The sequence below is a fragment of the Bufo bufo genome, chromosome 2 (genome assembly GCF_905171765.1).
Source record: "Bufo bufo chromosome 2, aBufBuf1.1, whole genome shotgun sequence".
NCBI lineage: Eukaryota > Metazoa > Chordata > Amphibia > Anura > Bufonidae > Bufo > Bufo bufo.
Genome location: NC_053390.1, coordinates 625,513,596 through 625,538,386, shown reverse-complemented (window position 1 = coordinate 625,538,386; position 24,791 = coordinate 625,513,596).

The following is a 24,791-nucleotide window of genomic DNA, read 5'->3' as shown; positions in this document are numbered from 1 at the left end:
CTCAAATACCACAAACTAGTTATTTTGAGAATGGCAAATTTGGGAATGCTTTTTCAACCCAGAACAAAAAGTCTGCTTTTACGGTCACTACAAATAACTTGACCAGCTAAAACTGTGCAGATTTGGTTGAATAGAGATGTGAGACCTGTTTTTTTTTGCGCTGTGTGACAGTTATAGGTTTAATCACAGAATGACACTTCTATCAGCACGCTAGCGTGTGTCTTAGGTTTTTCTGAATGACACTATCAATACCTTCAATGTAAGATTTTCTTTTTGGGATAGATTTCAAGTAGGCCTCAAATACCACAAACTAGTTATTTTCAGAATGGCAAATTTGGGAATGCTTTTTCAACCCAGAACAAAAAGTCTGCTTTTACGGTCACTACAAATAACTTGACCAGCTAAAACTGTGCAGATTTGGTTGAATAGAGATGTGAGACCTGTTTTTTTTTGCGCTGTGTGACAGTTATAGGTTTAATCACAGAATGACACTTCTATCAGCACGCTAGCGTGTGTCTTAGGTTTTTCTGAATGACACTATCAATACCTTCAATGTAAGATTTTCTTTTTGGGATAGATTTCAAGTAGGCCTCAAATACCACAAACTAGTTATTTTCAGAATGGCAAATTTGGGAATGCTTTTTCAACCCAGAACAAAAAGTCTGCTTTTACGGTCACTACAAATAACTTGACCAGCTAAAACTGTGCAGATTTGGTTGAATAGAGATGTGAGACCTGTTTTTTTTTGCGCTGTGTGACAGTTATAGGTTTAATCACAGAATGACACTTCTATCAGCACGCTAGCGTGTGTCTTAGGTTTTTCTGAATGACACTATCAATACCTTCAATGTAAGATTTTCTTTTTGGGATAGATTTCAAGTAGGCCTCAAATACCACAAACTAGTTATTTTCAGAATGGCAAATTTGGGAATGCTTTTTCAACCCAGAACAAAAAGTCTGCTTTTACGGTCACTACAAATAACTTGACCAGCTAAAACTGTGCAGATTTGGTTGAATAGAGATGTGAGACCTGTTTTTTTTTTGCGCTGTGTGACAGTTATAGGTTTAATCACAGAATGACACTTCTATCAGCACGCTAGCGTGTGTCTTAGGTTTTTCTGAATGACACTATCAATACCTTCAATGTAAGATTTTCTTTTTGGGATAGATTTCAAGTAGGCCTCAAATACCACAAACTAGTTATTTTCAGAATGGCAAATTTGGGAATGCTTTTTCAACCCAGAACAAAAAGTCTGCTTTTACGGTCACTACAAATAACTTGACCAGCTAAAACTGTGCAGATTTGGTTGAATAGAGATGTGAGACCTGTTTTTTTTTGCGCTGTGTGACAGTTATAGGTTTAATCACAGAATGACACTTCTATCAGCACGCTAGCGTGTGTCTTAGGTTTTTCTAAATGACACTATCAATACCTTCAATGTAAGATTTTCTTTTTGGGATAGATTTCAAGTAGGCCTCAAATACCACAAACTAGTTATTTTCAGAATGGCAAATTTGGGAATGCTTTTTCAACCCAGAACAAAAAGTCTGCTTTTACGGTCACTACAAATAACTTGACCAGCTAAAACTGTGCAGATTTGGTTGAATAGAGATGTGAGACCTGTTTTTTTTTTGCGCTGTGTGACAGTTATAGGTTTAATCACAGAATGACACTTCTATCAGCACGCTAGCGTGTGTCTTAGGTTTTTCTGAATGACACTATCAATACCTTCAATGTAAGATTTTCTTTTTGGGATAGATTTCAAGTAGGCCTCAAATACCACAAACTAGTTATTTTGAGAATGGCAAATTTGGGAATGCTTTTTCAACCCAGAACAAAAAGTCTGCTTTTACGGTCACTACAAATAACTTGACCAGCTAAAACTGTGCAGATTTGGTTGAATAGAGATGTGAGACCTGTTTTTTTTTGCGCTGTGTGACAGTTATAGGTTTAATCACAGAATGACACTTCTATCAGCACGCTAGCGTGTGTCTTAGGTTTTTCTGAATGACACTATCAATACCTTCAATGTAAGATTTTCTTTTTGGGATAGATTTCAAGTAGGCCTCAAATACCACAAACTAGTTATTTTCAGAATGGCAAATTTGGGAATGCTTTTTCAACCCAGAACAAAAAGTCTGCTTTTACGGTCACTACAAATAACTTGACCAGCTAAAACTGTGCAGATTTGGTTGAATAGAGATGTGAGACCTGTTTTTTTTTGCGCTGTGTGACAGTTATAGGTTTAATCACAGAATGACACTTCTATCAGCACGCTAGCGTGTGTCTTAGGTTTTTCTGAATGACACTATCAATACCTTCAATGTAAGATTTTCTTTTTGGGATAGATTTCAAGTAGGCCTCAAATACCACAAACTAGTTATTTTCAGAATGGCAAATTTGGGAATGCTTTTTCAACCCAGAACAAAAAGTCTGCTTTTACGGTCACTACAAATAACTTGACCAGCTAAAACTGTGCAGATTTGGTTGAATAGAGATGTGAGACCTGTTTTTTTTTTGCGCTGTGTGACAGTTATAGGTTTAATCACAGAATGACACTTCTATCAGCACGCTAGCGTGTGTCTTAGGTTTTTCTGAATGACACTATCAATACCTTCAATGTAAGATTTTCTTTTTGGGATAGATTTCAAGTAGGCCTCAAATACCACAAACTAGTTATTTTGAGAATGGCAAATTTGGGAATGCTTTTTCAACCCAGAACAAAAAGTCTGCTTTTACGGTCACTACAAATAACTTGACCAGCTAAAACTGTGCAGATTTGGTTGAATAGAGATGTGAGACCTGTTTTTTTTTTGCGCTGTGTGACAGTTATAGGTTTAATCACAGAATGACACTTCTATCAGCACGCTAGCGTGTGTCTTAGGTTTTTCTGAATGACACTATCAATACCTTCAATGTAAGATTTTCTTTTTGGGATAGATTTCAAGTAGGCCTCAAATACCACAAACTAGTTATTTTCAGAATGGCAAATTTGGGAATGCTTTTTCAACCCAGAACAAAAAGTCTGCTTTTACGGTCACTACAAATAACTTGACCAGCTAAAACTGTGCAGATTTGGTTGAATAGAGATGTGAGACCTGTTTTTTTTTGCGCTGTGTGACAGTTATAGGTTTAATCACAGAATGACACTTCTATCAGCACGCTAGCGTGTGTCTTAGGTTTTTCTGAATGACACTATCAATACCTTCAATGTAAGATTTTCTTTTTGGGATAGATTTCAAGTAGGCCTCAAATACCACAAACTAGTTATTTTCAGAATGGCAAATTTGGGAATGCTTTTTCAACCCAGAACAAAAAGTCTGCTTTTACGGTCACTACAAATAACTTGACCAGCTAAAACTGTGCAGATTTGGTTGAATAGAGATGTGAGACCTGTTTTTTTTTGCGCTGTGTGACAGTTATAGGTTTAATCACAGAATGACACTTCTATCAGCACGCTAGCGTGTGTCTTAGGTTTTTCTGAATGACACTATCAATACCTTCAATGTAAGATTTTCTTTTTGGGATAGATTTCAAGTAGGCCTCAAATACCACAAACTAGTTATTTTCAGAATGGCAAATTTGGGAATGCTTTTTCAACCCAGAACAAAAAGTCTGCTTTTACGGTCACTACAAATAACTTGACCAGCTAAAACTGTGCAGATTTGGTTGAATAGAGATGTGAGACCTGTTTTTTTTTGCGCTGTGTGACAGTTATAGGTTTAATCACAGAATGACACTTCTATCAGCACGCTAGCGTGTGTCTTAGGTTTTTCTGAATGACACTATCAATACCTTCAATGTAAGATTTTCTTTTTGGGATAGATTTCAAGTAGGCCTCAAATACCACAAACTAGTTATTTTCAGAATGGCAAATTTGGGAATGCTTTTTCAACCCAGAACAAAAAGTATGCTTTTACGGTCACTACAAATAACTTGACCAGCTAAAACTGTGCAGATTTGGTTGAATAGAGATGTGAGACCTGTTTTTTTTTGCGCTGTGTGACAGTTATAGGTTTAATCACAGAATGACACTTCTATCAGCACGCTAGCGTGTGTCTTAGGTTTTTCTGAATGACACTATCAATACCTTCAATGTAAGATTTTCTTTTTGGGATAGATTTCAAGTAGGCCTCAAATACCACAAACTAGTTATTTTCAGAATGGCAAATTTGGGAATGCTTTTTCAACCCAGAACAAAAAGTCTGCTTTTACGGTCACTACAAATAACTTGACCAGCTAAAACTGTGCAGATTTGGTTGAATAGAGATGTAAGACCTGTTTTTTTTTGCGCTGTGTGACAGTTATAGGTTTAATCACAGAATGACACTTCTATCAGCACGCTAGCGTGTGTCTTAGGTTTTTCTGAATGACACTATCAATACCTTCAATGTAAGATTTTCTTTTTGGGATAGATTTCAAGTAGGCCTCAAATACCACAAACTAGTTATTTTCAGAATGGCAAATTTGGGAATGCTTTTTCAACCCAGAACAAAAAGTCTGCTTTTACGGTCACTACAAATAACTTGACCAGCTAAAACTGTGCAGATTTGGTTGAATAGAGATGTGAGACCTGTTTTATTTTGCGCTGTGTGACAGTTATAGGTTTAATCACAGAATGACACTTCTATCAGCACGCTAGCGTGTGTCTTAGGTTTTTCTAAATGACACTATCAATACCTTCAATGTAAGATTTTCTTTTTGGGATAGATTTCAAGTAGGCCTCAAATACCACAAACTAGTTATTTTCAGAATGGCAAATTTGGGAATGCTTTTTCAACCCAGAACAAAAAGTCTGCTTTTACGGTCACTACAAATAACTTGACCAGCTAAAACTGTGCAGATTTGGTTGAATAGAGATGTGAGACCTGTTTTTTTTTGCGCTGTGTGACAGTTATAGGTTTAATCACAGAATGACACTTCTATCAGCACGCTAGCGTGTGTCTTAGGTTTTTCTGAATGACACTATCAATACCTTCAATGTAAGATTTTCTTTTTGGGATAGATTTCAGGTAGGCCTCAAATACCACAAACTAGTTATTTTCAGAATGGCAAATTTGGGAATGCTTTTTCAACCCAGAACAAAAAGTCTGCTTTTACGGTCACTACAAATAACTTGACCAGCTAAAACTGTGCAGATTTGGTTGAATAGAGATGTGAGACCTGTTTTTTTTTGCGCTGTGTGACAGTTATAGGTTTAATCACAGAATGACACTTCTATCAGCACGCTAGCGTGTGTCTTAGGTTTTTCTGAATGACACTATCAATACCTTCAATGTAAGATTTTCTTTTTGGGATAGATTTCAAGTAGGCCTCAAATACCACAAACTAGTTATTTTCAGAATGGCAAATTTGGGAATGCTTTTTCAACCCAGAACAAAAAGTCTGCTTTTACGGTCACTACAAATAACTTGACCAGCTAAAACTGTGCAGATTTGGTTGAATAGAGATGTGAGACCTGTTTTTTTTTGCGCTGTGTGACAGTTATAGGTTTAATCACAGAATGACACTTCTATTAGCACGCTAGCGTGTGTCTTAGGTTTTTCTGAATGACACTATCAATACCTTCAATGTAAGATTTTCTTTTTGGGATAGATTTCAAGTAGGCCTCAAATACCACAAACTAGTTATTTTCAGAATGGCAAATTTGGGAATGCTTTTTCAACCCAGAACAAAAAGTCTGCTTTTACGGTCACTACAAATAACTTGACCAGCTAAAACTGTGCAGATTTGGTTGAATAGAGATGTGAGACCTGTTTTTTTTTGCGCTGTGTGACAGTTATAGGTTTAATCACAGAATGACACTTCTATCAGCACGCTAGCGTGTGTCTTAGGTTTTTCTGAATGACACTATCAATACCTTCAATGTAAGATTTTCTTTTTGGGATAGATTTCAAGTAGGCCTCAAATACCACAAACTAGTTATTTTCAGAATGGCAAATTTGGGAATGCTTTTTCAACCCAGAACAAAAAGTCTGCTTTTACGGTCACTACAAATAACTTGACCAGCTAAAACTGTGCAGATTTGGTTGAATAGAGATGTGAGACCTGTTTTTTTTTGCGCTGTGTGACAGTTATAGGTTTAATCACAGAATGACACTTCTATCAGCACGCTAGCGTGTGTCTTAGGTTTTTCTAAATGACACTATCAATACCTTCAATGTAAGATTTTCTTTTTGGGATAGATTTCAAGTAGGCCTCAAATACCACAAACTAGTTATTTTCAGAATGGCAAATTTGGGAATGCTTTTTCAACCCAGAACAAAAAGTCTGCTTTTACGGTCACTACAAATAACTTGACCAGCTAAAACTGTGCAGATTTGGTTGAATAGAGATGTGAGACCTGTTTTTTTTTGCGCTGTGTGACAGTTATAGGTTTAATCACAGAATGACACTTCTATCAGCACGCTAGCGTGTGTCTTAGGTTTTTCTAAATGACACTATCAATACCTTCAATGTAAGATTTTCTTTTTGGGATAGATTTCAAGTAGGCCTCAAATACCACAAACTAGTTATTTTGAGAATGGCAAATTTGGGAATGCTTTTTCAACCCAGAACAAAAAGTCTGCTTTTACGGTCACTACAAATAACTTGACCAGCTAAAACTGTGCAGATTTGGTTGAATAGAGATGTGAGACCTGTTTTTTTTTGCGCTGTGTGACAGTTATAGGTTTAATCACAGAATGACACTTCTATCAGCACGCTAGCGTGTGTCTTAGGTTTTTCTGAATGACACTATCAATACCTTCAATGTAAGATTTTCTTTTTGGGATAGATTTCAAGTAGGCCTCAAATACCACAAACTAGTTATTTTCAGAATGGCAAATTTGGGAATGCTTTTTCAACCCAGAACAAAAAGTCTGCTTTTACGGTCACTACAAATAACTTGACCAGCTAAAACTGTGCAGATTTGGTTGAATAGAGATGTGAGACCTGTTTTTTTTTGCGCTGTGTGACAGTTATAGGTTTAATCACAGAATGACACTTCTATCAGCACGCTAGCGTGTGTCTTAGGTTTTTCTGAATGACACTATCAATACCTTCAATGTAAGATTTTCTTTTTGGGATAGATTTCAAGTAGGCCTCAAATACCACAAACTAGTTATTTTCAGAATGGCAAATTTGGGAATGCTTTTTCAACCCAGAACAAAAAGTCTGCTTTTACGGTCACTACAAATAACTTGACCAGCTAAAACTGTGCAGATTTGGTTGAATAGAGATGTGAGACCTGTTTTTTTTTGCGCTGTGTGACAGTTATAGGTTTAATCACAGAATGACACTTCTATCAGCACGCTAGCGTGTGTCTTAGGTTTTTCTGAATGACACTATCAATACCTTCAATGTAAGATTTTCTTTTTGGGATAGATTTCAAGTAGGCCTCAAATACCACAAACTAGTTATTTTCAGAATGGCAAATTTGGGAATGCTTTTTCAACCCAGAACAAAAAGTCTGCTTTTACGGTCACTACAAATAACTTGACCAGCTAAAACTGTGCAGATTTGGTTGAATAGAGATGTGAGACCTGTTTTTTTTTGCGCTGTGTGACAGTTATAGGTTTAATCACAGAATGACACTTCTATCAGCACGCTAGCGTGTGTCTTAGGTTTTTCTAAATGACACTATCAATACCTTCAATGTAAGATTTTCTTTTTGGGATAGATTTCAAGTAGGCCTCAAATACCACAAACTAGTTATTTTCAGAATGGCAAATTTGGGAATGCTTTTTCAACCCAGAACAAAAAGTCTGCTTTTACGGTCACTACAAATAACTTGACCAGCTAAAACTGTGCAGATTTGGTTGAATAGAGATGTGAGACCTGTTTTTTTTTGCGCTGTGTGACAGTTATAGGTTTAATCACAGAATGACACTTCTATCAGCACGCTAGCGTGTGTCTTAGGTTTTTCTAAATGACACTATCAATACCTTCAATGTAAGATTTTCTTTTTGGGATAGATTTCAAGTAGGCCTCAAATACCACAAACTAGTTATTTTGAGAATGGCAAATTTGGGAATGCTTTTTCAACCCAGAACAAAAAGTCTGCTTTTACGGTCACTACAAATAACTTGACCAGCTAAAACTGTGCAGATTTGGTTGAATAGAGATGTGAGACCTGTTTTTTTTTGCGCTGTGTGACAGTTATAGGTTTAATCACAGAATGACACTTCTATCAGCACGCTAGCGTGTGTCTTAGGTTTTTCTGAATGACACTATCAATACCTTCAATGTAAGATTTTCTTTTTGGGATAGATTTCAAGTAGGCCTCAAATACCACAAACTAGTTATTTTCAGAATGGCAAATTTGGGAATGCTTTTTCAACCCAGAACAAAAAGTCTGCTTTTACGGTCACTACAAATAACTTGACCAGCTAAAACTGTGCAGATTTGGTTGAATAGAGATGTGAGACCTGTTTTTTTTTGCGCTGTGTGACAGTTATAGGTTTAATCACAGAATGACACTTCTATCAGCACGCTAGCGTGTGTCTTAGGTTTTTCTAAATGACACTATCAATACCTTCAATGTAAGATTTTCTTTTTGGGATAGATTTCAAGTAGGCCTCAAATACCACAAACTAGTTATTTTCAGAATGGCAAATTTGGGAATGCTTTTTCAACCCAGAACATAAAGTCTGCTTTTACGGTCACTACAAATAACTTGACCAGCTAAAACTGTGCAGATTTGGTTGAATAGAGATGTGAGACCTGTTTTTTTTTGCGCTGTGTGACAGTTATAGGTTTAATCACAGAATGACACTTCTATCAGCACGCTAGCGTGTGTCTTAGGTTTTTCTAAATGACACTATCAATACCTTCAATGTAAGATTTTCTTTTTGGGATAGATTTCAAGTAGGCCTCAAATACCACAAACTAGTTATTTTGAGAATGGCAAATTTGGGAATGCTTTTTCAACCCAGAACAAAAAGTCTGCTTTTACGGTCACTACAAATAACTTGACCAGCTAAAACTGTGCAGATTTGGTTGAATAGAGATGTGAGACCAGTTTTTTTTTGCGCTGTGTGACAGTTATAGGTTTAATCACAGAATGACACTTCTATTAGCACGCTAGCGTGTGTCTTAGGTTTTTCTGAATGACACTATCAATACCTTCAATGTAAGATTTTCTTTTTGGGATAGATTTAAAGTAGGCCTCAAATACCACAAACTAGTTATTTTCAGAATGGCAAGTTTGGGAATGCTTTTTCAACCCAGAACAAAAAGTATGCTTTTACGGTCACTACAAATAACTTGACCAGCTAAAACTGTGCTGATTTGGTTGAATAGAGATGTGAGACCAGTTTTTTTTTGCGCTGTGTGACAGTTATAGGTTTAATCACAGAATGACACTTCTATTAGCACGCTAGCGTGTGTCTTAGGTTTTTCTGAATGACACTATCAATACCTTCAATGTAAGATTTTCTTTTTGGGATAGATTTCAAGTAGGCCTCAAATACCACAAACTAGTTATTTTCAGAATGGCAAATTTGGGAATGCTTTTTCAACCCAGAACAAAAAGTCTGCTTTTACGGTCACTACAAATAACTTGACCAGCTAAAACTGTGGAGATTTGGTTGAATAGAGATGTGAGACCAGTTTTTTTTTGCGCTGTGTGACAGTTATAGGTTTAATCACAGAATGACACTTCTATTAGCACGCTAGCGTGTGTCTTAGGTTTTTCTGAATGACACTATCAATACCTTCAATGTAAGATTTTCTTTTTGGGATAGATTTCAAGTAGGCCTCAAATACCACAAACTAGTTATTTTCAGAATGGCAAATTTGGGAATGCTTTTTCAACCCAGAACAAAAAGTCTGCTTTTACGGTCACTACAAATAACTTGACCAGCTAAAACTGTGCAGATTTGGTTGAATAGAGATGTGAGACCTGTTTTTTTTTGCGCTGTGTGACAGTTATAGGTTTATTCACAGAATGACACTTCTATCAGCACGCTAGCGTGTGTCTTAGGTTTTTCTAAATGACACTATCAATACCTTCAATGTAAGATTTTCTTTTTGGGATAGATTTCAAGTAGGCCTCAAATACCACAAACTAGTTATTTTCAGAATGGCAAATTTGGGAATGCTTTTTCAACCCAGAACAAAAAGTCTGCTTTTACGGTCACTACAAATAACTTGACCAGCTAAAACTGTGCAGATTTGGTTGAATAGAGATGTGAGACCTGTTTTTTTTTGCGCTGTGTGACAGTTATAGGTTTAATCACAGAATGACACTTCTATCAGCACGCTAGCGTGTGTCTTAGGTTTTTCTAAATGACACTATCAATACCTTCAATGTAAGATTTTCTTTTTGGGATAGATTTCAAGTAGGCCTCAAATACCACAAACTAGTTATTTTGAGAATGGCAAATTTGGGAATGCTTTTTCAACCCAGAACAAAAAGTCTGCTTTTACGGTCACTACAAATAACTTGACCAGCTAAAACTGTGCAGATTTGGTTGAATAGAGATGTGAGACCTGTTTTTTTTTGCGCTGTGTGACAGTTATAGGTTTAATCACAGAATGACACTTCTATCAGCACGCTAGCGTGTGTCTTAGGTTTTTCTGAATGACACTATCAATACCTTCAATGTAAGATTTTCTTTTTGGGATAGATTTCAAGTAGGCCTCAAATACCACAAACTAGTTATTTTCAGAATGGCAAATTTGGGAATGCTTTTTCAAACCAGAACAAAAAGTCTGCTTTTACGGTCACTACAAATAACTTGACCAGCTAAAACTGTGCAGATTTGGTTGAATAGAGATGTGAGACCTGTTTTTTTTGCGCTGTGTGACAGTTATAGGTTTAATCACAGAATGACACTTCTATCAGCACGCTAGCGTGTGTCTTAGGTTTTTCTAAATGACACTATCAATACCTTCAATGTAAGATTTTCTTTTTGGGATAGATTTCAAGTAGGCCTCAAATACCACAAACTAGTTATTTTCAGAATGGCAAATTTGGGAATGCTTTTTCAACCCAGAACAAAAAGTCTGCTTTTACGGTCACTACAAATAACTTGACCAGCTAAAACTGTGCAGATTTGGTTGAATAGAGATGTGAGACCTGTTTTTTTTTGCGCTGTGTGACAGTTATAGGTTTAATCACAGAATGACACTTCTATCAGCACGCTAGCGTGTGTCTTAGGTTTTTCTAAATGACACTATCAATAACTTTAATGTAAGATTTTCTTTTTGGGATAGATTTCAAGTAGGCCTCAAATACCACAAACTAGTTATTTTGAGAATGGCAAATTTGGGAATGCTTTTTCAACCCAGAACAAAAAGTCTGCTTTGACGGTCACTACAAATAACTTGACCAGCTAAAACTGTGCAGATTTGGTTGAATAGAGATGTGAGACCTGTTTTTTTTTGCGCTGTGTGACAGTTATAGGTTTAATCACAGAATGACACTTCTATTAGCACGCTAGCGTGTGTCTTAGGTTTTTCTGAATGACACTATCAATACCTTCAATGTAAGATTTTCTTTTTGGGATAGATTTCAAGTAGGCCTCAAATACCACAAACTAGTTATTTTCAGAATGGCAAATTTGGGAATGCTTTTTCAACCCAGAACAAAAAGTCTGCTTTTACGGTCACTACAAATAACTTGACCAGCTAAAACTGTGCAGATTTGGTTGAATAGAGATGTGAGACCTGTTTTTTTTTGCGCTGTGTGACAGTTATAGGTTTAATCACAGAATGACACTTCTATCAGCACGCTAGCGTGTGTCTTAGGTTTTTCTGAATGACACTATCAATAACTTCAATGTAAGATTTTCTTTTTGGGATAGATTTCAAGTAGGCCTGAAATACCACAAACTAGTTATTTTCAGAATGGCAAATTTGGGAATGCTTTTTCAACCCAGAACAAAAAGTCTGCTTTGACGGTCACTACAAATAACTTGACCAGCTAAAACTGTGCAGATTTGGTTGAATAGAGATGTGAGACCTGTTTTTTTTTGCGCTGTGTGACAGTTATAGGTTTAATCACAGAATGACACTTCTATTAGCACGCTAGCGTGTGTCTTAGGTTTTTCTGAATGACACTATCAATACCTTCAATGTAAGATTTTCTTTTTGGGATAGATTTCAAGTAGGCCTCAAATACCACAAACTAGTTATTTTCAGAATGGCAAATTTGGGAATGCTTTTTCAACCCAGAACAAAAAGTCTGCTTTTACGGTCACTACAAATAACTTGACCAGCTAAAACTGTGCAGATTTGGTTGAATAGAGATGTGAGACCTGTTTTTTTTTGCGCTGTGTGACAGTTATAGGTTTAATCACAGAATGACACTTCTATTAGCACGCTAGCGTGTGTCTTAGGTTTTTCTGAATGACACTATCAATACCTTCAATGTAAGATTTTCTTTTTGGGATAGATTTCAAGTAGGCCTCAAATACCACAAACTAGTTATTTTGAGAATGGCAAATTTGGAAATGCTTTTTCAACCCAGAACAAAAAGTCTGCTTTTACGGTCACTACAAATAACTTGACCAGCTAAAACTGTGCAGATTTGGTTGAATAGAGATGTGAGACCTGTTTTTTTTTGCGCTGTGTGACAGTTATAGGTTTAATCACAGAATGACACTTCTATCAGCACGCTAGCGTGTGTCTTAGGTTTTTCTGAATGACACTATCAATACCTTCAATGTAAGATTTTCTTTTTGGGATAGATTTCAAGTAGGCCTCAAATACCACAAACTAGTTATTTTCAGAATGGCAAATTTGGGAATGCTTTTTCAAACCAGAACAAAAAGTCTGCTTTTACGGTCACTACAAATAACTTGACCAGCTAAAACTGTGCAGATTTGGTTGAATAGAGATGTGAGACCTGTTTTTTTTTGCGCTGTGTGACAGTTATAGGTTTAATCACAGAATGACACTTCTATCAGCACGCTAGCGTGTGTCTTAGGTTTTTCTGAATGACACTATCAATACCTTCAATGTAAGATTTTCTTTTTGGGATAGATTTCAAGTAGGCCTCAAATACCACAAACTAGTTATTTTCAGAATGGCAAATTTGGGAATGCTTTTTCAACCCAGAACATAAAGTCTGCTTTTACGGTCACTACAAATAACTTGACCAGCTAAAACTGTGCAGATTTGGTTGAATAGAGATGTGAGACCTGTTTTTTTTTGCGCTGTGTGACAGTTATAGGTTTAATCACAGAATGACACTTCTATCAGCACGCTAGCGTGTGTCTTAGGTTTTTCTAAATGACACTATCAATACCTTCAATGTAAGATTTTCTTTTTGGGATAGATTTCAAGTAGGCCTCAAATACCACAAACTAGTTATTTTGAGAATGGCAAATTTGGGAATGCTTTTTCAACCCAGAACAAAAAGTCTGCTTTTACGGTCACTACAAATAACTTGACCAGCTAAAACTGTGCAGATTTGGTTGAATAGAGATGTGAGACCTGTTTTTTTTTGCGCTGTGTGACAGTTATAGGTTTAATCACAGAATGACACTTCTATTAGCACGCTAGCGTGTGTCTTAGGTTTTTCTGAATGACACTATCAATACCTTCAATGTAAGATTTTCTTTTTGGGATAGATTTAAAGTAGGCCTCAAATACCACAAACTAGTTATTTTCAGAATGGCAAGTTTGGGAATGCTTTTTCAACCCAGAACAAAAAGTATGCTTTTACGGTCACTACAAATAACTTGACCAGCTAAAACTGTGCTGATTTGGTTGAATAGAGATGTGAGACCTGTTTTTTTTTGCGCTGTGTGACAGTTATAGGTTTAATCACAGAATGACACTTCTATTAGCACGCTAGCGTGTGTCTTAGGTTTTTCTGAATGACACTATCAATACCTTCAATGTAAGATTTTCTTTTTGGGATAGATTTCAAGTAGGCCTCAAATACCACAAACTAGTTATTTTCAGAATGGCAAATTTGGGAATGCTTTTTCAACCCAGAACAAAAAGTCTGCTTTTACGGTCACTACAAATAACTTGACCAGCTAAAACTGTGCAGATTTGGTTGAATAGAGTTGTGAGACCTGTTTTTTTTTGCGCTGTGTGACAGTTATAGGTTTAATCACAGAATGACACTTCTATTAGCACGCTAGCGTGTGTCTTAGGTTTTTCTGAATGACACTATCAATACCTTCAATGTAAGATTTTCTTTTTGGGATAGATTTCAAGTAGGCCTCAAATACCACAAACTAGTTATTTTCAGAATGGCAAATTTGGGAATGCTTTTTCAACCCAGAACAAAAAGTCTGCTTTTACGGTCACTACAAATAACTTGACCAGCTAAAACTGTGCAGATTTGGTTGAATAGAGATGTGAGACCTGTTTTTTTTTGCGCTGTGTGACAGTTATAGGTTTATTCACAGAATGACACTTCTATCAGCACGCTAGCGTGTGTCTTAGGTTTTTCTAAATGACACTATCAATACCTTCAATGTAAGATTTTCTTTTTGGGATAGATTTCAAGTAGGCCTCAAATACCACAAACTAGTTATTTTCAGAATGGCAAATTTGGGAATGCTTTTTCAACCCAGAACAAAAAGTCTGCTTTTACGGTCACTACAAATAACTTGACCAGCTAAAACTGTGCAGATTTGGTTGAATAGAGATGTGAGACCTGTTTTTTTTTGCGCTGTGTGACAGTTATAGGTTTAATCACAGAATGACACTTCTATCAGCACGCTAGCGTGTGTCTTAGGTTTTTCTAAATGACACTATCAATACCTTCAATGTAAGATTTTCTTTTTGGGATAGATTTCAAGTAGGCCTCAAATACCACAAACTAGTTATTTTGAGAATGGCAAATTTGGAAATGCTTTTTCAACCCAGAACAAAAAGTCTGCTTTTACGGTCACTACAAATAACTTGACCAGCTAAAACTGTGCAGATTTGGTTGAATAGAGATGTGAGACCTGTTTTTTTTTGCGCTGTGTGACAGTTATAGGTTTAATCACAGAATGACACTTCTATCAGCACGCTAGCGTGTGTCTTAGGCTTTTCTAAATGACACTATCAATACCTTCAATGTAAGATTTTCTTTTTGGGATAGATTTCAAGTAGGCCTCAAATACCACAAACTAGTTATTTTCAGAATGGCAAATTTGGGAATGCTTTTTCAACCCAGAACAAAAAGTCTGCTTTTACGGTCACTACAAATAACTTGACCAGCTAAAACTGTGCAGATTTGGTTGAATAGAGATGTGAGACCTGTTTTTTTTTGCGCTGTGTGACAGTTATAGGTTTAATCACAGAATGACACTTCTATCAGCACGCTAGCGTGTGTCTTAGGTTTTTCTAAATGACACTATCAATACCTTCAATGTAAGATTTTCTTTTTGGGATAGATTTCAAGTAGGCCTCAAATACCACAAACTAGTTATTTTCAGAATGGCAAATTTGGGAATGCTTTTTCAACCCAGAACAAAAAGTCTGCTTTTACGGTCACTACAAATAACTTGACCAGCTAAAACTGTGCAGATTTGGTTGAATAGAGATGTGAGACCTGTTTTTTTTTGCGCTGTGTGACAGTTATAGGTTTAATCACAGAATGACACTTCTATCAGCACGCTAGCGTGTGTCTTAGGTTTTTCTGAATGACACTATCAATACCTTCAATGTAAGATTTTCTTTTTGGGATAGATTTCAAGTAGGCCTCAAATACCACAAACTAGTTATTTTCAGAATGGCAAGTTTGGGAATGCTTTTTCAACCCAGAACAAAAAGTATGCTTTTACGGTCACTACAAATAACTTGACCAGCTAAAACTGTGCAGATTTGGTTGAATAGAGATGTGAGACCTGTTTTTTTTTGCGCTGTGTGACAGTTATAGGTTTAATCACAGAATGACACTTCTATCAGCACGCTAGCGTGTGTCTTAGGTTTTTCTGAATGACACTATCAATACCTTCAATGTAAGATTTTCTTTTTGGGATAGATTTCAAGTAGGCCTCAAATACCACAAACTAGTTATTTTCAGAATGGCAAATTTGGGAATGCTTTTTCAACCCAGAACAAAAAGTCTGCTTTTACGGTCACTACAAATAACTTGACCAGCTAAAACTGTGCAGATTTGGTTGAATAGAGATGTGAGACCTGTTTTTTTTTGCGCTGTGTGACAGTTATAGGTTTAATCACAGAATGACACTTCTATCAGCACGCTAGCGTGTGTCTTAGGTTTTTCTAAATGACACTATCAATACCTTCAATGTAAGATTTTCTTTTTGGGATAGATTTCAAGTAGGCCTCAAATACCACAAACTAGTTATTTTCAGAATGGCAAATTTGGGAATGCTTTTTCAACCCAGAACATAAAGTCTGCTTTTACGGTCACTACAAATAACTTGACCAGCTAAAACTGTGCAGATTTGGTTGAATAGAGATGTGAGACCTGTTTTTTTTTTGCGCTGTGTGACAGTTATAGGTTTAATCACAGAATGACACTTCTATCAGCACGCTAGCGTGTGTCTTAGGTTTTTCTAAATGACACTATCAATACCTTCAATGTAAGATTTTCTTTTTGGGATAGATTTCAAGTAGGCCTCAAATACCACAAACTAGTTATTTTGAGAATGGCAAATTTGGGAATGCTTTTTCAACCCAGAACAAAAAGTCTGCTTTTACGGTCACTACAAATAACTTGACCAGCTAAAACTGTGCAGATTTGGTTGAATAGAGATGTGAGACCTGTTTTTTTTTGCGCTGTGTGACAGTTATAGGTTTAATCACAGAATGACACTTCTATTAGCACGCTAGCGTGTGTCTTAGGTTTTTCTGAATGACACTATCAATACCTTCAATGTAAGATTTTCTTTTTGGGATAGATTTCAAGTAGGCCTGAAATACCACAAACTAGTTATTTTCAGAATGGCAAATTTGGGAATGCTTTTTCAACCCAGAACAAAAAGTCTGCTTTTACGGTCACTACAAATAACTTGACCAGCTAAAACTGTGCAGATTTGGTTGAATAGAGATGTGAGACCTGTTTTTTTTTGCGCTGTGTGACAGTTATAGGTTTAATCACAGAATGACACTTCTATCAGCACGCTAGCGTGTGTCTTAGGTTTTTCTAAATGACACTATCAATACCTTCAATGTAAGATTTTCTTTTTGGGATAGATTTCAAGTAGGCCTCAAATACCACAAACTAGTTATTTTCAGAATGGCAAATTTGGGAATGCTTTTTCAACCCAGAACATAAAGTCTGCTTTTACGGTCACTACAAATAACTTGACCAGCTAAAACTGTGCAGATTTGGTTGAATAGAGATGTGAGACCTGTTTTTTTTTGCGCTGTGTGACAGTTATAGGTTTAATCACAGAATGACACTTCTATCAGCACGCTAGCGTGTGTCTTAGGTTTTTCTAAATGACACTATCAATACCTTCAATGTAAGATTTTCTTTTTGGGATAGATTTCAAGTAGGCCTCAAATACCACAAACTAGTTATTTTGAGAATGGCAAATTTGGGAATGCTTTTTCAACCCAGAACAAAAAGTCTGCTTTTACGGTCACTACAAATAACTTGACCAGCTAAAACTGTGCAGATTTGGTTGAATAGAGATGTGAGACCTGTTTTTTTTTGCGCTGTGTGACAGTTATAGGTTTAATCACAGAATGACACTTCTATTAGCACGCTAGCGTGTGTCTTAGGTTTTTCTGAATGACACTATCAATACCTTCAATGTAAGATTTTCTTTTTGGGATAGATTTAAAGTAGGCCTCAAATACCACAAACTAGTTATTTTCAGAATGGCAAGTTTGGGAATGCTTTTTCAACCCAGAACAAAAAGTATGCTTTTACGGTCACTACAAATAACTTGACCAGCTAAAACTGTGCAGATTTGGTTGAATAGAAATGTCAGGTCTATTTTTTAGGCGCTGGGTGACAGGCTCAACTTGCCCCTGGTGTAATATATGGCCAAAAAATAACCACACTGTTGATGGTTAAATGCACTTGGGTGACACAGGCTCAGCCTGCAGCTGATGTAGTATATGGCCAAAAAATAATCAGACTGTTGATGGTTAAATGCACTTCGGTGACACAGGCTCAGCCTGCAGCTGATGTAGGATATAGCACAAAATAACCACACTATCGTTGGTTAAATACACTTGGTGATGGCTCGTGCTGGCGCACCACAAGTCACAAAATGGCCGCCGATCACCCCAGAAAAAAAGTGATCTAAAAACGCTCTGGGCAGCCTCAAAAAAGTGAGCAAGTCAATAATAGCACTTCAATGATCCACAGCTGAAGATCGATCACAGAATGAAGTCTTTTGGAGGAGTTAATCTGCCTAATCTCGCCCTAACGTCGCAGCTGCAAACTCTCCCTATACTGATCATAGCAGAGTGACGTGCGGTGCTTCGTGACTCCAGCTTAAATAGAGGCTGGGTCACATGGTGCACTGGCCAATCACAGCCATGCCAATAGTAGGCATGGCTGTGATGGCCTCTTGGGCCAAGTAGTATGACGCTTGTTGATTTGGCTGCTTTGCAGCCTTTCAAAAAGCGCCAAGAAAGCGCCGAACACCGAACCCGGACCCGGACTTTTACGAAAATGTTCGGGTTCGGGTCCGTGTCACGGACACCCCAAAATTCGGTACGAACCCGAACTATACAGTTCGGGTTCGCTCATCCCTAGTTATAAAAGATTTTTCAACATTGTCTTGCATTTCTGAGATGGGAACCTGGGAATTTATTGAAAGACAATTACAGTATAATATTAAAAACGATGCTTTGGATTATTTTAACACTTTAACCCCTTAACAAATTGCCTTAAAGGAGTGATCCATGATGAGAAAAATATGGCAGCTCTATTTGAAAAACAGCACCACAGTGGTCTATGGCTTTTTTCTGCTATTGTAGCTTGGCTCCATTGAAGTGAATGGAGCTGAGCTGTAATACCACCTGTTTTTGGAAGAAAAGCAGCCATATATATATTTTTTCAATCCTGGAAAACCCCTAAACCCCTTCAAAGACCTGGTAATTGTTTCACCCTTGCATTACAAAAAACATTTTTTTTCCCCCTTTATTGTGGCTGTTTGGACCAGTGGTCAATGGCTTTTTTTCTGCTGTTGTAGCTTGGCTCCATTGAAGTAAATGGAGCTGATCTGTAATACCACACACAACCTGTTTTCAGGTGTGGTGCTATTTTTAAAGTAAAAGCAGCCATATTTTTTTTTTCAATCCTGGAAAACCCCTTCAAAGACCTGGTAATTGTTTCACCCTTGCATTACAAAAAACATATTTTTTATTTTATTTTCCCATTAATGTGGCTGTTTGGACCAGTGGTCGATGGCTTTTTTCTGCTGTTGTAGCTGATCTGTAATACCAATTTTTTACATAACCTTTGACCTCACAGTACTTGTCAACGTTTTGAACTTTACAATTACTAGCTGGTGGTCACTATGGACCTATTTACGTTCTTTGATCAAGTACTGTTTTTTCTTTTAAAACTTCACCTTTATTTTGTTATTTTAATATATACTGGCCTTTTATTAATATTTAATCTTATTGCTATACTAGAGACATATTTTAAAACTCTCAGTGGTGCGGACTTGCTCTATATTCTTAGCTTTTTGTATTATATATTTTTTAGTTATAATCATATAGCCCAGTTGCTGCTACCTTCTTAGTGTATGGGACTTTTTATTTTAATCCCTCCTGTTCATATACCTAACTGTTAAAGGAGGAACCAGTGGGGGGGGAGGGGGGGAGGGAAACTAAAGGGTTGTACTGTTGTTTAGTACACTCTCTAGGAATGCAATAAAACAGAGGAGCGTCACGATCTGTTATTAATTAGGTTAGGTGCCTATATTATGATGTACTTTTATTGATTGGGTCTATTATTTTGTTGGGCATCTTATCTTTTTCCTAAGTTCTCTCAATTTTTTATAAAAAATAATAATACTATTTTATTCTCATAGTGTACATACATACACATATACATATTAATATCTATATATTCACATGTGGGTGTAGGAACTCATTTTTCAGGGGGACTTATTTTTTTGTCTGATTTTTAGATGTTTATTTTTATAAAAATAATATCTTATCATTTATTTTCCATTTTTCTGACTACTCATACCTTTTTTTTTTTTTTTTTAGGTCCATAACCCCTGGTCTATACGCCCTCAAATTTTTATAATACTGTTTTATTCTCATGGTATATATACATATATATATATATATATATATATATATTTATATATATTCATGTCTATATATACACATGTGGGTGTGGGATCTCATTTTTTCGGGGGGACTTATTTTTATGTCTGATTTTTAGATGTTTATTTTTGTAAAGATAATATTTTATCATTTATTTTCCATTTTTCTGACTACTCATACCTATTTTGTTTTTTATTTTTTTCAAAAAAAAAAATTTATTTTATTTTTTAGGTCCATAACCCCTGGTCTATACACCCATCTCCAATATCTCCACTCACACCAAACGTACCTCCCCACAGTCTGGACTCCTACATCCGTGCTATGGTAAGTTTTTCTTTTCTTTATTATTATTTTCTTTATTATATAATTTTTCTTTTTTTGGGAATTAGATTTTTCTCCTTTCTTTTGTTTTTTTTACATATATAAATATATGTATCTTTTCTTCCCACGCGGATGGTCTTCACTGCCCCTCTAATTAGTCTATCTACATAGCATTATTATTGCTGGTCTAGAAGTACTTCAATATATTATTATTATTAATTATTTCATTCCTTTTCTTTTTTCTTTTTACTGCTAAAATGTTCTATAGGAATGGTAGGAAGGTAAATCCTTCATTTATTCCGATCGGTGACAGGGATTTCAACCCATATATCCACTTCGCCTCCTCCTGTTGTAATTTGTTGTCCACATCTCCTTGTCTAGGGCCTAATTTGACCTTCTGTATTCCCCAGATTTCTAGACCTGTTGGATTCCCCTTATGGTATTTATTGATGTGTCTCACTAGGGGTGTGTCGTCATCAGTATTGAGGGTACTTAGATGTTTCGAGATCCTCCTCCTCAGTTCCTGTATCGTTTTTCCTACGTAGAGTTTCGGACATCTACATTGTATCGCGTAAACAATGGCAGTGCTCTTACAATTGATGTATTCTCTAATAGTATATTTTTTCCCATCATGGGGGTTTATAAACTCTTTCTTTGGCACCATATACTTACAGAATATGCATCCCCCACATGGGTATGACCCCTGTGTGGATAGCCAGTTCTTTTTTGTGCATATTTTCTTCTGAAAATGGCTATGAACCATAATGTCTTTTAGATTTTGTCCCCTCCTATACGTTACTGATGGGTTATTAGGCAGTACTTCCTTTAGGTCTTTATCTGATGTCAAGATATGCCAATATTTTTTAAGGATCCCATAGATTTTTTGGTGTTGATAATCGAAAGTGCCTATACATCTTATTGTTTTTTCATTTTTTTGTACCTTTCTCTTGAACAGACTCTTCCTCTCCATCTTCTTGACCCTATTGTAGGCCCTGTATAGCACCGTTCTAGGGTATCCCCTTTCCAGGAATCTCTGATACAGGACCTTACATTCCTCTTCAAAGGCTGTCTCGTTTGTACAGTTTATTTTTGCTCTCAGGTATTGTGCGACGGGTATGCCTTTTTTTAAAGGGTTTGGGGTGACAGCTTTCCCAGTGAAGGAGGCTGTTACTGGCTGTAGCCTTCCTATATATTTCGGTGGCTACTTCACCATTATTTTCTATATTGATCTTTAGGTCGAGGAAGTTTATACTTTTTGTATGGATCTCAGCTGTGAATTGCAAGCCGATGTCATTCTCGTTGAGGTCTTTAGTGAATGTCTCAAACTGTGATATAGTGCCATTCCAAAAAATCAGAATGTCATCTATATACCTAGCCCAGTACATTATGTGCTCCGTGTGATGTGAATTCTGATCTATAAATACATGTTTGTCTTCCCACCACCCCAAAAATAAATTAGCAAAACTGGGTGCACATACCGTCCCCATCGCGGTACCGGTGATCTGTAAATAATATTGCCCATTAAAAATAAAATAATTGTGTGTGAGTAAAAACCGTAATAAAGTGATAACAAAATTAATGTGCTCATGAAATTGTGTACCTTTCGTGCATAAATAATATTCTACCGCCTTAATCCCTAATTCGTGATTTATACTCGTATATAGAGCCTCAACGTCTAGACTTGCTATCAGAGTGTTGTCATTCACATGAATTTCTCGTAATTTTATCACTGTATCACTCGTATCCTTAAGATATGAGGGGAGAGTCTGCACAAAAGGTTTTATAATGGCATCTACATATGTACTTATGCCCTCACAGATATTGTTGTTCCCTGAAACGATTGGTTCACGTTTTTTGTGAATTTTCAGCAACGCAAAAACGTCGCTATTGTTGGATATGGTTTATAGAGGATTTTATACTCTTCTTTTGTAATCAATTCTTTCCCTCTTGCTTCCATCAGTATCTTTTTTAGGTCTTTATTATATTTTTCTGTGGGGTTACTGTCTAGTTTTTTATAAGTGGTGTTATGTCCCAGTAGTCTCATCACCATCCCTATATACTCCTCTGTATTCATCAATACAACATTTCCCCCTTTGTCTGAGGGTTTTATTGTGAGATCCCGTAATTTCTCCTATAGCACTCCTTTCTTCAGGAGACAGGTTTTTCCCCATTTCATTTTTCTTTTTTTATATCTTTTCTAGATCACCTGCTACTAGATTCACGAATGTCTGAATATTTGCGAATCTAGCTATTGGCGGGGTATATCTGGATTTGGGTCGCATTTTACTGAAGGGGGCGACAGGTCTTATTATCTCGCCTGCTCCCTCCCTGGATAGTTCTTCTAAGGTCTCTAAAGCTTGTTTTTCCCCACTCGTTAGCTCATGCCCATGTTCCTCTTTGTCTTTAAACTCTTTATGCAGGGCAAGTTTCCGAGCAAATAGGTGAATGTCTTTCACCCATGTAAAACACTCTAATTTTGGGGTCGGGGTATATGATAGTCCCTTCCGTATCAATGATTCATGCTCTGATTTTAACACTACGGAGGACCTATTTATGATCTGCATTTCCATTTTACTCTTTACATTTTCTGACTGTACCCCCATTTGTCTCGGTCCCTGAGTTGTATCCCCGTCATTAAAAAAGGAACCTGGGCAGTGGGTGCCAACAACTGAGGCATCTTTGTTTGTGGGAGCGACGGAGTTATAGATGCAGAGGTAGGTTGTAAGGAGTAGGAGGATGTTTGTGGATTTATATTTGGTCCTTGAACATTTTGAACCCGATATTGGCTCTGTTGCCATTCTTGATTAGTGTTTTTCGATTGTGGGTTTCTCCTTTGTTGATATTTCCCCCTATATCTACCTCTACCTCTCCTATTTATCTGGGGGAGGCTTCCTTCCGACTCAGACGCTTCAGATTCTGAGATATCTGTATATTGATTATACTCAGTTCTGCCAGTGTATAATGACTGGCTATTGGGTTTATTATATACCTGACCTGTCTCGAAGTCTCGCTTGTCCCTAATGTACTTCCTGTGCTTCCTTTCTTTCACCTCAGTTTGTAGACTTTCAACGTTTTTTTGTAATTTGACTTCCAGGGAACCAAATTCCGGCTGGGATCTTAATTGTTGTATTTCTTGGGTCTCTTTCTCAAGCTGAGCTACCACTTTGATTAGCTGTTTTTTCTCCTAATCCAGAATGTACGCTTGCATACGGAGTGAGTTATCCGTTAGCAGTGATTCCCAACCTCTAATAAATTCTGTGTCTTCCTGATGTGAGTTGGGAATAATATTAACTCTCATAATATATTGAAGTACTTCTAGACCAGCAATAATAATGCTATGTAGATAGACTAATTAGAGGGGCAGTGAAGACCATCCGCGTGGGAAGAAAAGATACATATATTTATATATATAAAACAAAAGAAAGGAGAAAAATCTAATTCCCAAAAAAAGAAAAATTATATAATAAAGAAAATAATAATAAAGAAAAGAAAAACTTACCATAGCACGGATGTAGGAGTCCAGACTGTGGAGAGGTACGTTTGGTGTGAGTGGAGATATTGGAGATGGGTGTATAGACCAGGGGTTATGGACCTAAAAAATAAAAAATTAAATTTTTTTGAAAAAAATAAAAAAGAAAATAGGTATGAGTAGTCAGAAAAATGGAAAATAAATGATAAAATATTACCTTTACAAAAATAAACATCTAAAAATCAGACATAAAAATAAGTCCCCCCGAAAAAATTAGATCCCACACCCACATGTGTATATATAGACATGAATATATATATATATATATATATATATATATATATATATATATATAATTAAGAAAATCCGCAGCACTCCTTGAAGTATAGAAAAATGTAGTTTTATTCACACATGTCAAAATCAGACAACGTTTCGGTTCTCTCCCAGAACCTTTTTCAAGTCAGGTGAACATCAAGTGCATAAGTGCTTGTATAAATACATCATCACAGTATAATCAATTAGTCATCAACCAATACAAAATCAGTGCACTCCCATATTTAAGGCATGTTACAATTCATTCCTTCTCTACATGTGCATAAATAGAGACTAAACTCTGTGCTTCTCCATTATGATTCACATTCAACACGTGTAGGTGCATACAATAAAGTGCTAAGTGCAATGTAAACCCCATATCCTAAAATACCTTGCTGTGGTGGCATACGAAGAAACAGGAGGAGATGGCGACTGAACTTGTGTGGAGGCACGCCACTACTCCGCGTCTCTCCCTCCTCAGTGCGCATGTGTCAATTCCTTCCCTACGGACGACGCAGTACATAACTTCTCTGCGTC